At 40.5% G+C, this 12677-nt stretch overlaps 1 protein-coding gene across 16 annotated transcripts in view; it reads right to left on the bottom strand.

Moving 5' to 3' along the window:
• The window catches only part of FOXP1 (forkhead box P1), a 513657-nt gene that overhangs the window by 225158 nt on the left and 275822 nt on the right, over nt 1-12677 (bottom strand). For 3 of the 16 annotated variants that reach the window (XM_081901945.1, XM_081901949.1, XM_081901951.1), the window contains one exon: nt 5033-5156. The exons of the other annotated variants lie outside the window; for them this stretch is intronic. The gene's annotated coding sequence lies outside the window, so the exon portion shown is untranslated. The remainder of the gene's footprint in view (nt 1-5032; nt 5157-12677) is intronic. 16 annotated transcript variants of the gene reach the window in all.

Here is a 12677-nt window from a genome sequence, read left to right as displayed (position 1 = left end):
GGCATGGTTTCTCAGTCTGTGAAGTTGACTGGCTAAGCAATGTTTTGATAAGTTTTCCTCAACAACAATCCAAGCAGGTAAAACTCGGTCTCACAAACCTTTTAAAATATTGAAAAGTTTTGTTCAGTACACAGTTACAAATACACGAACCAGTATGGTGCTCAACCAGGTTATGATGCTTTTTGAAACTACTGCTTTTAGTTTTAGCATGGTGAGTGGGTTTTTTTTAAAAAAAATGTAGGGAATGACTGAGAAATGTGAAAAACTAAAATGACCAAGTTAAATAATACAAAGAAAAGCCTCTGCTGGTGGTTGCTTGTTAATTTTTGTTTTTAGTGTCTCTGTGCTTAACTCTCTAATTTAATGAATGTAAATTAGTCTTTGAGATATCAATGGCTGGAGGTCATAAAACAAAGGCCGACAATACCACTTTATAGTATAAAACATAATAATAATAATAATAATAATAATAATAATAATAATAATAGGACTTTGTTACATGAGACCTCACAAAGCCAAGAACAATGCATATCTGCTGTTACGCAAGGACCCTCCTCCTGTGCAGAATTTTCATAATTATAACAGAAAGGCGTAAATTTTCTAATGCATGGCAGCTCAAAAAGTAATCAAGAGAATGAGCCTGAGGGCTATTTTAATGTATGCAAAGCTAGTGACCCACAGTAAATGGGAGGTAGGCTTCAATGAATGCAAAGTAATGCACACATACTAAAGACCTGGTCTGATGAGGGACGGCTAAAATTAACACCCAATTAATTTCCAAATTGACAAACAAATGAAACCCATAAATCTACTTTCTCATTAATTTTCTTGTGGTATAATTTAAAGCAGTAATATGAGGGCAAAAATTGAGCATTATCCATCATAAATATCAAAAAAGATAGCACTGTAACACCATAAATTATGCATATTACCTGTTGTTAAAAATGATTAATGTATTATCAACTTTATCACACACTGTCTATGTCTAGACATATCCGAAATCTGAAATTTCATTTAGTACTTAGGGGAAAGGGGCTCCAGAACGGATGGAATTATCAACAGCACATTTCGAGCCTGGCCCTGTGACACAAAGATAGCTGCTTCTCATGCTGTCATTTGGGAGTTCCAGGGTTGGAATTGGACTCATCCCAAGCTTTGGGTCACTGGAGGTTGAACATATTGAAGAGGTGATGTTCACTTCCCAGGGGAACTGAAACAAATCACAGTGCACTAAGAGCATCCTTTAGTAGCTGACCCACAGACTGGCACTGGCATCTGCTTAGCAAGGGGCTAGTCACCTCCTGTGCCCTCCTGGCTGTAGGGAAAGCAGTGCTCAGTGATGTAGAGAGGTGGAGAATAAAAGGTTAAAACCAAGAACTTTGAAGGAAACCGAGACGAGACGGAAATCTAATATAATTCAGCCTGTAAGAGAGTCAAGTGTATCACCTTGACCAATTGCAGTAGACATTTCCTTGCGCTCACACAGTTCCCTGCAATTTCTCCCAATTGATCCAAAACATATAATTCTTGTAAGAAGCTTTCATTTGAAATAACACTTGCCCCCAAATCTCCTTACTAGTAGCTTCAGCGGCTGCCCTCTATCCAACAACGCTTGCCTGGCACTTAATTACATATAATAGCACACCATCCCTTTTCTCATCTCTTTATGACCCAAATGGCAATGGGTGTCAACAGTATGGCTCTGGGATCTCTAAAGCTGCTGAGGGATTGAGACTCAAACCCAATAAAATATAAGAGAGTTAATGGCTAATTCTCTGATGAACTTGAAATATAAGGCAAGTAGCGTCCTTGAGAAGAAATTCAGGAGTCAGTACCCTGAGTTCTACAGCGATGTAAATATTTTGTGTAGTCTTCAGCAAGCTATTTAATAATGGGAAGTCCAATCCTAAAAGTGCCGCTCCAACAAGCATGGCATCAGAATCACAAACTTGCCCAGTTCTGCCACATTTGCAAGTGAAAGTCTCCCTAATGGACAAGACAGAGCAAGAAAAGGACATTCTAAAACAAACTATTGGCTATCAGAGGCATTATTTGGGGCTATCTAGAAACTGGTGCTGAGGTATCTGAATGCCAAGATGTCAGCCCTTCAGAGAAAGGGAAAGAAAGATTTACAGGAACTGCCCCCTTTCATGACTGGATATGTGTGTTCACACAAACTGTTATCATTGGGGTGGGGAGATGGAGATGAGAACAAACATACTTCTTCATCAGGTGAAGACAGGGGCATCCAATCCAAACATATGAATTAGGATTTAAAACACTCACCAAAAACAAACACAGTGATACTTCGGTTCTCGAATGCCTCCATTGACGAACGTTTTGGAACTTGAATGTCAAAAACCCGGAAGTAAATGCTTCCGTTTTCAAACGCGCCTTGGAAGCTGAACAGCTTCCACTGTGTGTTTTTAAATTTTCTCAACTTTGTAAGCAAGCATTTTTGTTTCCCTGCGAATGTCCCGGTCCTCAAACACGCTGCACTTCAATCGGGAGAAAGCCGCACTCGCAGAACTCAGACCCTGCTGGATTTTGGCATCAATGTTGGCCCTTGTGGAAAGATACCTGCCCAGGTAGGAGAAGTGATTGACATTTTCCAACGTTACACCATTGAGTTGGATTTGTGGCGCTGCAGAGGGGTTATTTTGTACTTGTTGGTGTAGCACTTTGGTTTTTTGGATGTTGAGTGATAGGCCAAGCTTTTCGTAAGCTTCTGCAAAGATATTTAGGATGGTTTGGAGGTCATATATCAGCCTTAACTCATGGTCATTTGGAAGCAAGATGAAGATCACATGTTCCAGTACCGATCCTTGGTCAATCTTACTCCTCCATCGTAAGAACTGCCAATTTATTCCTACTCTCTACTTCCTATTCTTTAACCAGGACCTGCCCTCTTATTCCATGACTGCTAAGCTTACTCAAACACATTTTCAAAGTCTTAGTATATCAGATGATTCACCTCTATCTCTATGCTTGTTAACACTCTCAAAGGTCTCTGAAAAATTAGTGAGACAGTACTGACCCCTGGAGAACCCATGCTGGTCCCACTTCCACAAGATCTGGGCTTTTATATACTTGGTAATTCTGATTTTCCTAACTAGCCTGTAATTTATGGGTCTCCTCCAGAAAAAAAGAATAGTGTTATGTTAGCCACTTTCCACTCCTCACCTGTGGAAACTGATATGGCACAAGCAATCAGCAACTGCACATTTTAGTTCATTAAGACCTTTCAGATGGAAGCCATCCAGACCCAGAAATTTGTCAAAGTTTAATTTGTCAATAAGGTCTTGAATAGTAGTTCCCAAACTCCCCTCCTTTCCTCTGACCTTAGGAAATTGCTGAGTGTCTTGGTGAACCATGTAATAATTTTTGTACTGATTGTACTGTGCTGTGCTAGATGATATTTAATTGTATTTTTTGAGGCACATTATGGACCCGCTGAATGAAGTTTGGAGACCACTGGTAGTCCGTGGCCACAGTTTGACAACTCATGGAATAGAACATTGTCTCTTGTAACCATTATCTTCCTCAATCCCTCAGACTCCTATCCTATCTCACATCATCTGCTTTGAAGAAGATGCAAATAATTAATTTTGCTTCTCTGCAATCTCCTTTTCCCCCTTTAGCACACTTTTTGACAAGGTCCAACCACCTCCATAGCTGGTCTCCTGCTGCTAATGCATTTTTTAAAAAATTAGTTGGTTTTTATGTTTTTAGCAAGGTTTTCCTGAAAATCTTTCTTTCTTTCTTTATTAACCAAACATTTGTCATGCTATTGACAAGACAATGATTTTAAAACACCAGTAACCGTATGCTACAGATATTTACTCAGTAATAAGTCATACTGTGTTCAGTAGAGCTTCCTCCAAAGAAAGTATGCATTGGATTGCAGTCTTAAGTAGGGTCTGCAGGATAATGATCATCATCATCATCTCTGTGGTTAAGCAGTGCTTTGTTAAGCTACGACACCATAAAGTTTAGTTTCTTATTCAATTTTCCCCCACTGTCTGCCCCAGAGAGAAGGACTGATTCATCATAGCAATGCTAGTCAATTAATGACTGCCTGGTTAGGCCACAACACTTCAAATGCCGATTCACCTCAAGCCCCATGAATGCTCTAGCAATCAAAACGAACAATATGTTTCAGATCATTATGGCGACTTAGCGAGTACCATCTATCAGGATTTTGCAAACGTTTTCTTGTCGGCTTGCCTGGATGACTAACAGGTCAATCATTTAATCTGATCCTTTAAAAACTCCTTATGCACTTATATTTTGTTTTCTTATAATTTTAATGGCAGTTCTCCCCTATAAAGTTACAGGCCTCTGCATTAAACATAAAAAGCTAACATCAACTTTTCTCTAAATGTGCTCACTCTTCTATTTCCTTAGGATTTAGAGTTTATTGCTAACAGGTTGCATCTGATATTCAAATTATGTATAGTGCTTTCTGCCCTGTGACTCCACAACCACTGTTCATTTTTAAGCAGGACTGTGTAAAGTCCTGCAGCTGACCCACTGAAATCAATGAAGCATACAATGTTCTGCTACTTGGTATAAGATATCCTTAAACAACAATGGAGGAGAGGAGAAATGGGAGGGGGGGGACAACAAGTTCTTTACAAAACAGAAACTACTAGTACCACTTTATTTCATTAGAGCTCCTAGCACATAAGAAATATAACAATGCAAAACATCTGAAGATGTAAATACACTTTCAAACATAAGAAGATTGCATACTAATACACGGCAGGCAAGCACACAAAATGATGAAAACACACCAAGAAGTCATACGTTAGCATATTAATTGGTTTGTTTATACATTGTCTGCCATCCTTACAAGAGTTTACATCAGCTCTGTTCTGAAACAAGTTTAAAAAAATTCCTTTCCTAACTTCATGGAGGACACAAGCACTAACATACTGTTAAAAGAAACATGCACACACACACACAGACAAAATCCACAAACAGAAAATCACTATATATCATTCAGAAGAAGGTTCTTTTTTGTGATTACCTTGTTCATAGCCCTATCCTTTTGTCCTAGACATTTAAAGTCCTTGTTTGATCCACACAGAATTTTCTAGTCATCAGATGTTCTATTACTGTGCTAGCCGTCTTGCAGGAGTGCTCTCTCCCTTCTGAAAAAAGCAAACAACTGGATAGATATCATTACACTAAGGAAATCTCTTGGAAAAAAACCAAACAACTTGCTAATCTTTGTAGCCCCTTCATCTAAAGTTAACGATAAGAAAAACAAACCCAAGTCAGTTTCAGCCACATTCCAGGGACAAGTTCCCCTTTTCTTCTTTATCAAAATCCTAGCTTTTAAAGCTCCCCCCCCCCCAACTCCCCACCCCCAGCAGACCTTGCAGGCTAAACTGCTGCTCACACCCGCAAACAAAGCAATATTTGTTTAATAACTGATTGCTGCCATGGGTACAGTAAACAAGGGCCCTGGCGTTTGTGTTTATGAACAAACACATCATCTTGCAAGAGCAATTTAACATTAACCAGGTGGAATAATCAACAGATTTCATAGGTGACACTCAGGGCAGGACAACTGTAAACAGAGGAGGGAGGAGAAAGGGGCCACTCTCAGGGAATCAAGGTTGAGGCAAATGCATTGCAGAGTAAACAGCTGGGGAGAGGTCAAGACAAACAAACTGTGATCCTCCTGACATTTGGAGGAGCAGGAAGGTTGTGTGTTACACGCATCAGCTGCTGACCACCATGAAAATCAAACCAGTTGGGGACCAGGGCGACTTGTTTATACAGTGCCAGGTTGCTTCTAAACAAGAAGTTGCAATTATCCAAATTGTGCTCTGTAGTCACAGCACTAACCGGAGAGATCAAATCAGATGCCATTCCCCCCTCCCTCACAGACGGCAAGTGAAACAACAGCGCTGTTAACAGAAGGAGGGGGCAGAAACAGAAGTGCAGGTGGTTAATTGTTAAAGTTATATTTACAGGAGAAGGCATCATTTACAGGAGAAGGGAGGGGAGGGGGAGGGAGAGGGAGGGAAGCGCCATATTAAATCCATTTTGTCCATGAAGTTGTTTAGATCAGTTACCAATGCCTGTTAATTATAATATTTTGGATTCTACAAAAAAGCCTAATCTGTTATACACAAGTATCAAGAGCAGCACATAGCTTTTTAATGCAGTATTAAGTTCAGAATAACCAATGATATGCATATCAAAGGCAGAGACCCAACGTAAAGGTGCAGCTGTAGAAAAATGCAAAGTTGTTGGGAATTTCTAATTCCTTTTTGCGATTCCTAAGTCCATTGACCAAGAGCTTATAAATAGGCTACTATCCAACCCTACAATAATTGACAGATATTGATGCCATTAGCCAGTCTAAAAACTCCCATGCTCTTCTTTGGTCAAGTGTTGATGTACTGCTTGGAAACACGTAATTTCTAGACTCTCCTGGAGCCTAAGTCAATGTTTGGGCAATTCTAGAAATGTCTGACCACAGACTAAACTCTCTTATAGATTATTTACTATCAACGTGGTCATATTTCAATCTGCCACCTTCTGTATTGGTCTGAATTTGGCCGATATATATGTACTCAATATTTCTGTCATGTCTTTATTCTGTATATACTCTCGCCAGTGTCCTCAGATTGCTGGAGAAACCCAGCTGGAGCATTAGACTAAAAATGGGGAAACCCAGTTTTAAATTTGCCCTCAGCAATGAAGCTCACTGGTGACTTTGGGTGAGACGCCACCACTCAAGAATAACCTACCTCTGAGGAGCAACCATAGTTTAGTTTAGTTGCATGCAGAAGGTTCCAGGCTCAATCCTCGGTTTTTCAATATAGAGGGCTGGACTAGATGACCCTTGGGTCCCTACCAACTCTACAATTATATGAATAGGGAGGACCCATCTGATACACTGGAGAGCCACTGCCAGGCAGTGTGAACAATACAAGCTTAAAGTCTCACAAGGCATGAGGCAGTTTCTGATGTTCCTACTTGTTATTGTGATAATAGAAAAGGCTAAGCCAACTGAGCTCCTTGGAGGAAAAGTAGAATATAAATGCAATTTAAATATAGATGTCCAAAATCATGCTCTGCCAGAACTCCAAATCAAGCTTCTGGAATCTCTCAGCCATGCCAAGAAAAAAGTCCCTATTGTGACCTGAGGTGCCTCCAGATTTGTCAGCATTTTGTGGGAGGAACTCAAGTGCATACTGAAACTTTAGGTGTAACATGGATTAAAGTACTCTGTTGCAATAAATCCCCTAAAAAAGAAAAGCGAACTTTTTGCAGTCTGGAAAGTGATGGGGAAATGCATTGAAAACTGTGGGATGAACAAATGACCTAACACAAATACATCTAAACACTCTGTGAGCAAATCACAATGAATGCAGAATGAATGCTTACTGCCACATAACCACCCCGTAAACAAATGAGTGTTCAATAGTGGACATAGTCTACCTACTGTAAGCGCTGTGCAAGTAAATCAGGATGAACGCTGAATAAACACACCATCTGAAGGAGCTAAAACAAGGGCTAGCAAGTAGCACCAAGTATGGGGAGAATACTATGAAGCACTGCTCTGGTCATAACCTGGACAGTGCTTCTTTAGACTGCCACTGGTGATCAGTTTCCATAACAACAACCTGCCTGAAGCTACGTCTTCAGATCAGGGTATGCTTGGGCTTAAACCAAAGTGTGGGAGACCATTGTGGTTATTCGGCAGAGAAGGGAAAGCAGGGCAATGCAAGTTTTTAAGCATTAGCCCAGGTAAATTTGACAAAATTAAACCCTGACTGAGGCCGATTTCTTCCCAAAAGAAATCTTGCTGTTGAGTAGACTATATGAAGGAGACCCATCAGATATCTGACCATGACAAAACAATCACAAGTTGACAGAAAAAGGAGTAGCATGACATCTGGATTGAATAATTTTTTGGGGGGAGATTCGCTTGTCATACTAAACCTTGGACTCACACACTCCTTAAAGGCTCTGTTTTGAAAACCCCCTGAGTATCTGATTGTGAGGAAGTTAGCTCTAGCTAAGACCACAAGGGGCTCTTTCTAGATATGTGATGTGGCTCAATCCCACCTCACACAGAACTCTCACACACATCTGTGCACCTGTATATAGCCCTTTCTGATCTGCTCCAGATGTGTGGACAGTATGTATGGTTGCCACCCACACTGGCAGCATAGCACAGGGCTAGCCTATGTGAGCCCCTGACTACCCTCACAGACTGAGACTGAAACTTTGGGTTAATGGGAGAATTAATAGCAATGAGAGTGTCTGTCCTCTTATACCATGCTTGGTAAGCTTAGGTAGCCTTTGCTGAGTGACTTTATAAACTGGTTTTTGAAAGTCTGAGTTCACATTGTCAGCTGGATTGCTCCCATCCATATGCTCATTGACACTCAAAGGACTCTAAAGGTAAGTTAGATAGGACCTATCCTTGTAGATCTTAGGGAACAGTTACATACTTCCTTCCACAGTGTCTTCCGCAGTGAAGACAGAGTCATCCAGCTTCTCTGAAATCTCCTTTCCCTGCTTTAGCATATCTTTTACTTCCTTGTGCCCAAAGGTCCAACTGTTACCCTGGCCAGTTTCCTGCTTCAAATGTAGTGAAATAATTTTTATTGTTGGTTTTAAGCTCTGTATGTTTTTAAATAAGTTGTTGTTGTTGTTGTATCCTTTATTGCATACATGAATTTATTCTTCCAAAAGTTTGAGTTTATATTCGTTTTCCTTCTTTGGACAAGACTTCTATTTTCTGAAGGAAGCCTTTTTGCTTCTAATATGTTCATTGACTTTACTCATTAACCATGTTGGCATCCTATTGGTTTTGATAGGACCTTTCCTGATCCGTACTGTACATTCTACCAAAACCTCCATTATTGTGGCATTGGATAGCTGCCAAGCATGTTAGATAGATCTGACCCTCCTGATTTGGCTTTCAACTTCCTTTTTACCAGTTCCCTTATTTTATTTTATAACTTTCCTCTTCTGAAGTCAAATGTGACTGGGCTGGACTTTCTTCACATCTGTTCACTTAAATATGTGATGTAAAATGGATCATGTGCAAAATATTGCACGTGCAGCCTGTTATTTCAGCATTAAGACATCTTCACATCGAAACGGAACTGCTTCTTCTGTGGTCCTTTTCCAGTACGTAAAATCACAGTTTATTCAGTGCAAAGTAAGTACTATATGATAAAAACTACAAGCATATCATTCAAATGCTTTATTGGTCAAATAGATGGATGCTTTTATTAGTTCAACCTTTTTTGTAATGGAGTGCCACTGATGACCCAGTGTTATCCTCATTCCTTGCCATTAATCACACTCCTAAGAGCTCATTTTGCTTTAAAATCTTAAGAAATTGCCATAATTTAAAGACATGGTGTCTACCTAATGGGAAATGCTTCACAGATTGTATCGTTTCTTATAACCATAGCTTTATGGCAATGCTGACCACAATGTTAAGACATTAGAAAGCGGAATAAAATATTTCAGTGCTAGAAAAGCTATATGTAAACTTTCTTTTGTATGTGTGGTTTGCTACATCTTTACTACTTTAAAATCACAGTGCTTTGAGAATCGCAGAATTCAAACATGCATGGCTTATGTAGATTAAGACTATGAAAACATTCCCTGAACAAATATAAAATAACAAATAAGTACATTAAAGAGGATCCCTAGTACAAACAGTGACTATAGGTTTTAAACAAATACCATACAGAGGTACATTCTTTATTCGGGGTACTATATAATCTTTATACCTTCTCAGTTCAACTGCAGAAAACTAAGGATATTTCCTGGTTCGGAATCACTTCTCCAGCATTTTCAGAGCTGTGAAATTTACAGAAAGATTTAAACTAACATGATGATAATCTTAACCCATAAAGCTTGCTATTATGAAGATGCACATGGCGAAGTGTTTTGACAATGTTGACTATTATGGGAGGGAAAACATATATAAGAGAATTCCACCAAAACGTAAAGGGAAAAGTGAGGAAGGGAAAAACACTTCCATTTTTTTAAAGCATCTTTAAACACCTTGCAAAGGAAAATGTAGTGCAATTATATTATAAACTGAATACAAAAGAGTGCTCTTTTTTCAGCTAGCTAATAAGGCATTAGTACCTACTAGCCTTATAAATATGGTGTGTAAATCACATCAAATTCAAAGTGTCTGAATTTATTATAACAAGAGCTGGAGAGAAACATTAACTTTCTGGGTTGTTGCTAAGGATTAGCTCTTGTTTACAACTCTGTATTTATAGAGCGGGGGGTGGATTGTCAAATGAAGGACAAAGATGAATACAGCTGAACAAATGCAGCCTTGATTTAGAGAAATCAGATCTCGCCATAGTCTAAGAGGAAACATTTCTTTTTAAGGAGAAAAAGAATATGTTCATTAAGTTGCTTCCTAATGCTGTGTACAACTAGCCTGCTTTATTAGGGGGGAAATATGCAAATAGATTTTCTGACTCCACAATTCTAGTCCAAGATACCAAATATGACAAGTGTTCAAACAGATAGCTTTTGTGAGTGATAGAAGCCAGCTTAGGAGGCTGATAATGGAATACAGAACCTTTCACCTGTATGTTGCTTCTGCAAATCCAACTTGCTCTGTAGTGACCAAAAGTTATTACAGCCTGACGGCTCATCAACAGCGTACTCGAAAGGCCGTTTGGCAGCTTGAAACTAGCTCATCACAGGAGAGGTGTCCACTTCATCAAGTCCTTTCCAAAAACAGCTGCAACCTGGTTAACTGTTTTGGTAGCAGTCAGCCTGATCCAAATAAAGTGTTTTGCCACCAAACAGAAACCATAGGTATCTGCCTCAACCTATTAGTAAACAGGGCTTAAACACAAGCTGGATAATATCAACTACTTTGCTAAATCTGGCAAAGATGTACTTGGCCGAGTGGCTAACATGGAACAGAGTTATCAGCTCAACAAGGGAATAGCACACTTATATTACACCTAAAACTTCAATCTGAGGGCACATCCTCATCAACAACAAACACATTACATCAACCCCAGATGTGGTGCAAATAATTTTCCTTCCATTGAAGTCACTGAAACAGTAAAAATAGCCACCTCCATGTCAAGAACCACCCTGCCTACAATGCCACAACAGAAGACAATATATGGTGTAACTCAGTGTCCAATCACAGCACACCACAACTAATATGTGAGGCCACAATTCAGATGATAGGCATGAGGGATGTATCTCTTTGGCCTCAGGTCATCACTTTGGTAATGTGGAACTGTGGAAAAATACTTTTCACAAAACAGACTAGCTTCAGAACACACATGGGAACTTGAGAGCTGACAGGAGCAGGAGTCAGGCGTAGGTCAGCAGCGAAACAATAAATCACCCAATGTCAGTGAAGTTAACCCTTTATCCAAATAAACAAAACAGCTCAGTCCTAGTGGTCACAGCAACCCTTCCCAGTAGCTCTTGCCCCAATAGAGCAGTTGCGAGGACTGAAGGTCCCTGCCTTCCCACTGCTCTCTAAAGCTCCTCGCCCCAGTTCCTTCCTCAGCAGCCTAAGGCTCCGCCCTCAATTTCTCTGCACGTTCTGGGATACCAGTGGGGAGGGGAGCTGGTCACAGCAGGAGTGGGAGATTCCCTGACTTCTTCTGTACCTGTCTCCTATCCAGCCTTCGCTTCTACCTCTGGAGTCTGGACTGCGCTCTACCACAGACTTTTCCTGCTCTCTAAACCCGATTCCCGCTTCAGCTTCTGACACTTCCTCCTCCCTTCTTAGACCACTCATCCTTGCCCCACCACCAGTCCCCTGGCTCTGACCTTCTTCCCCTGGGGGTTCCCCAGCTGGTGCCTCCCAGCACTTATCTCTGCATCCAACCAGTCCATGAAAAGCACATTGTTAACATTTTTTTCTGCCTAGAACCTCACCTTGGAACTTCAGGTAGAAATCCAATCACACTCAACTCCAACAAAGTAGGGTACCAGGACAGAGCACCTCATGCAGATAAGCAAGGGAAGAATAAAAACTATAATACACAACGGCTTTAATTTTCTCAAATGTCTTCCCCTGACCCCCTATGAAATATGGGGATACTGTGCCTTGCCTCAACTGTATTTGTCTAACACGCTTCACCCAGAACAGTAGGAGGTGGTGGCCACCCTCATTCTGCCACATGTAAGGAAGACACATAGAGACGAAGGCCAGGCACTCCACTCCAACCACAGCCACTGTTGACCAAACTCTCGTAAGAATTTTGCCTTGCAGTATCTCTATCCACGAACATGAAGTAGAACAAACAGCTACTGCCCACACACTGCTTCACTACAATCTCAAAGGGCAGAAGGGGTTTGTGTCTCTGTGGTTGCAGACTTACACCTCCTGTTGGCAAAGTGCCTGAAAGCAGAAATGCAGTGTCTAAATGCAATCAATCAATCAATCAATCATCTGAGGTGTGCACCCTTAGGAAATAAGTTTGGAAGAGGTCACAGGTCAGCAGTAGAGCAGATCACCCATATGCATAATGTCCCAGCTTCAATTCCCAGAATTACGAAATAGTGACACTTGAAAAGACCTCTATCCAGGGTTTTGGAGAGTTCTGCCAGTCAGAGTATACAATACTGGGGTAGACAGAGCAACAGATTGACTCCATATTAAACACCTCTGTATGTTCATA

The sequence above is a fragment of the Podarcis melisellensis genome (genome assembly GCF_964234715.1).
Source record: "Podarcis melisellensis genome assembly, chromosome: 2".
Classification (NCBI taxonomy): domain Eukaryota; kingdom Metazoa; phylum Chordata; class Lepidosauria; order Squamata; family Lacertidae; genus Podarcis; species Podarcis melisellensis.
Note: the sequence above shows the minus strand (reverse complement) of the source record. Positions and strands in the feature narration are given on the sequence as shown.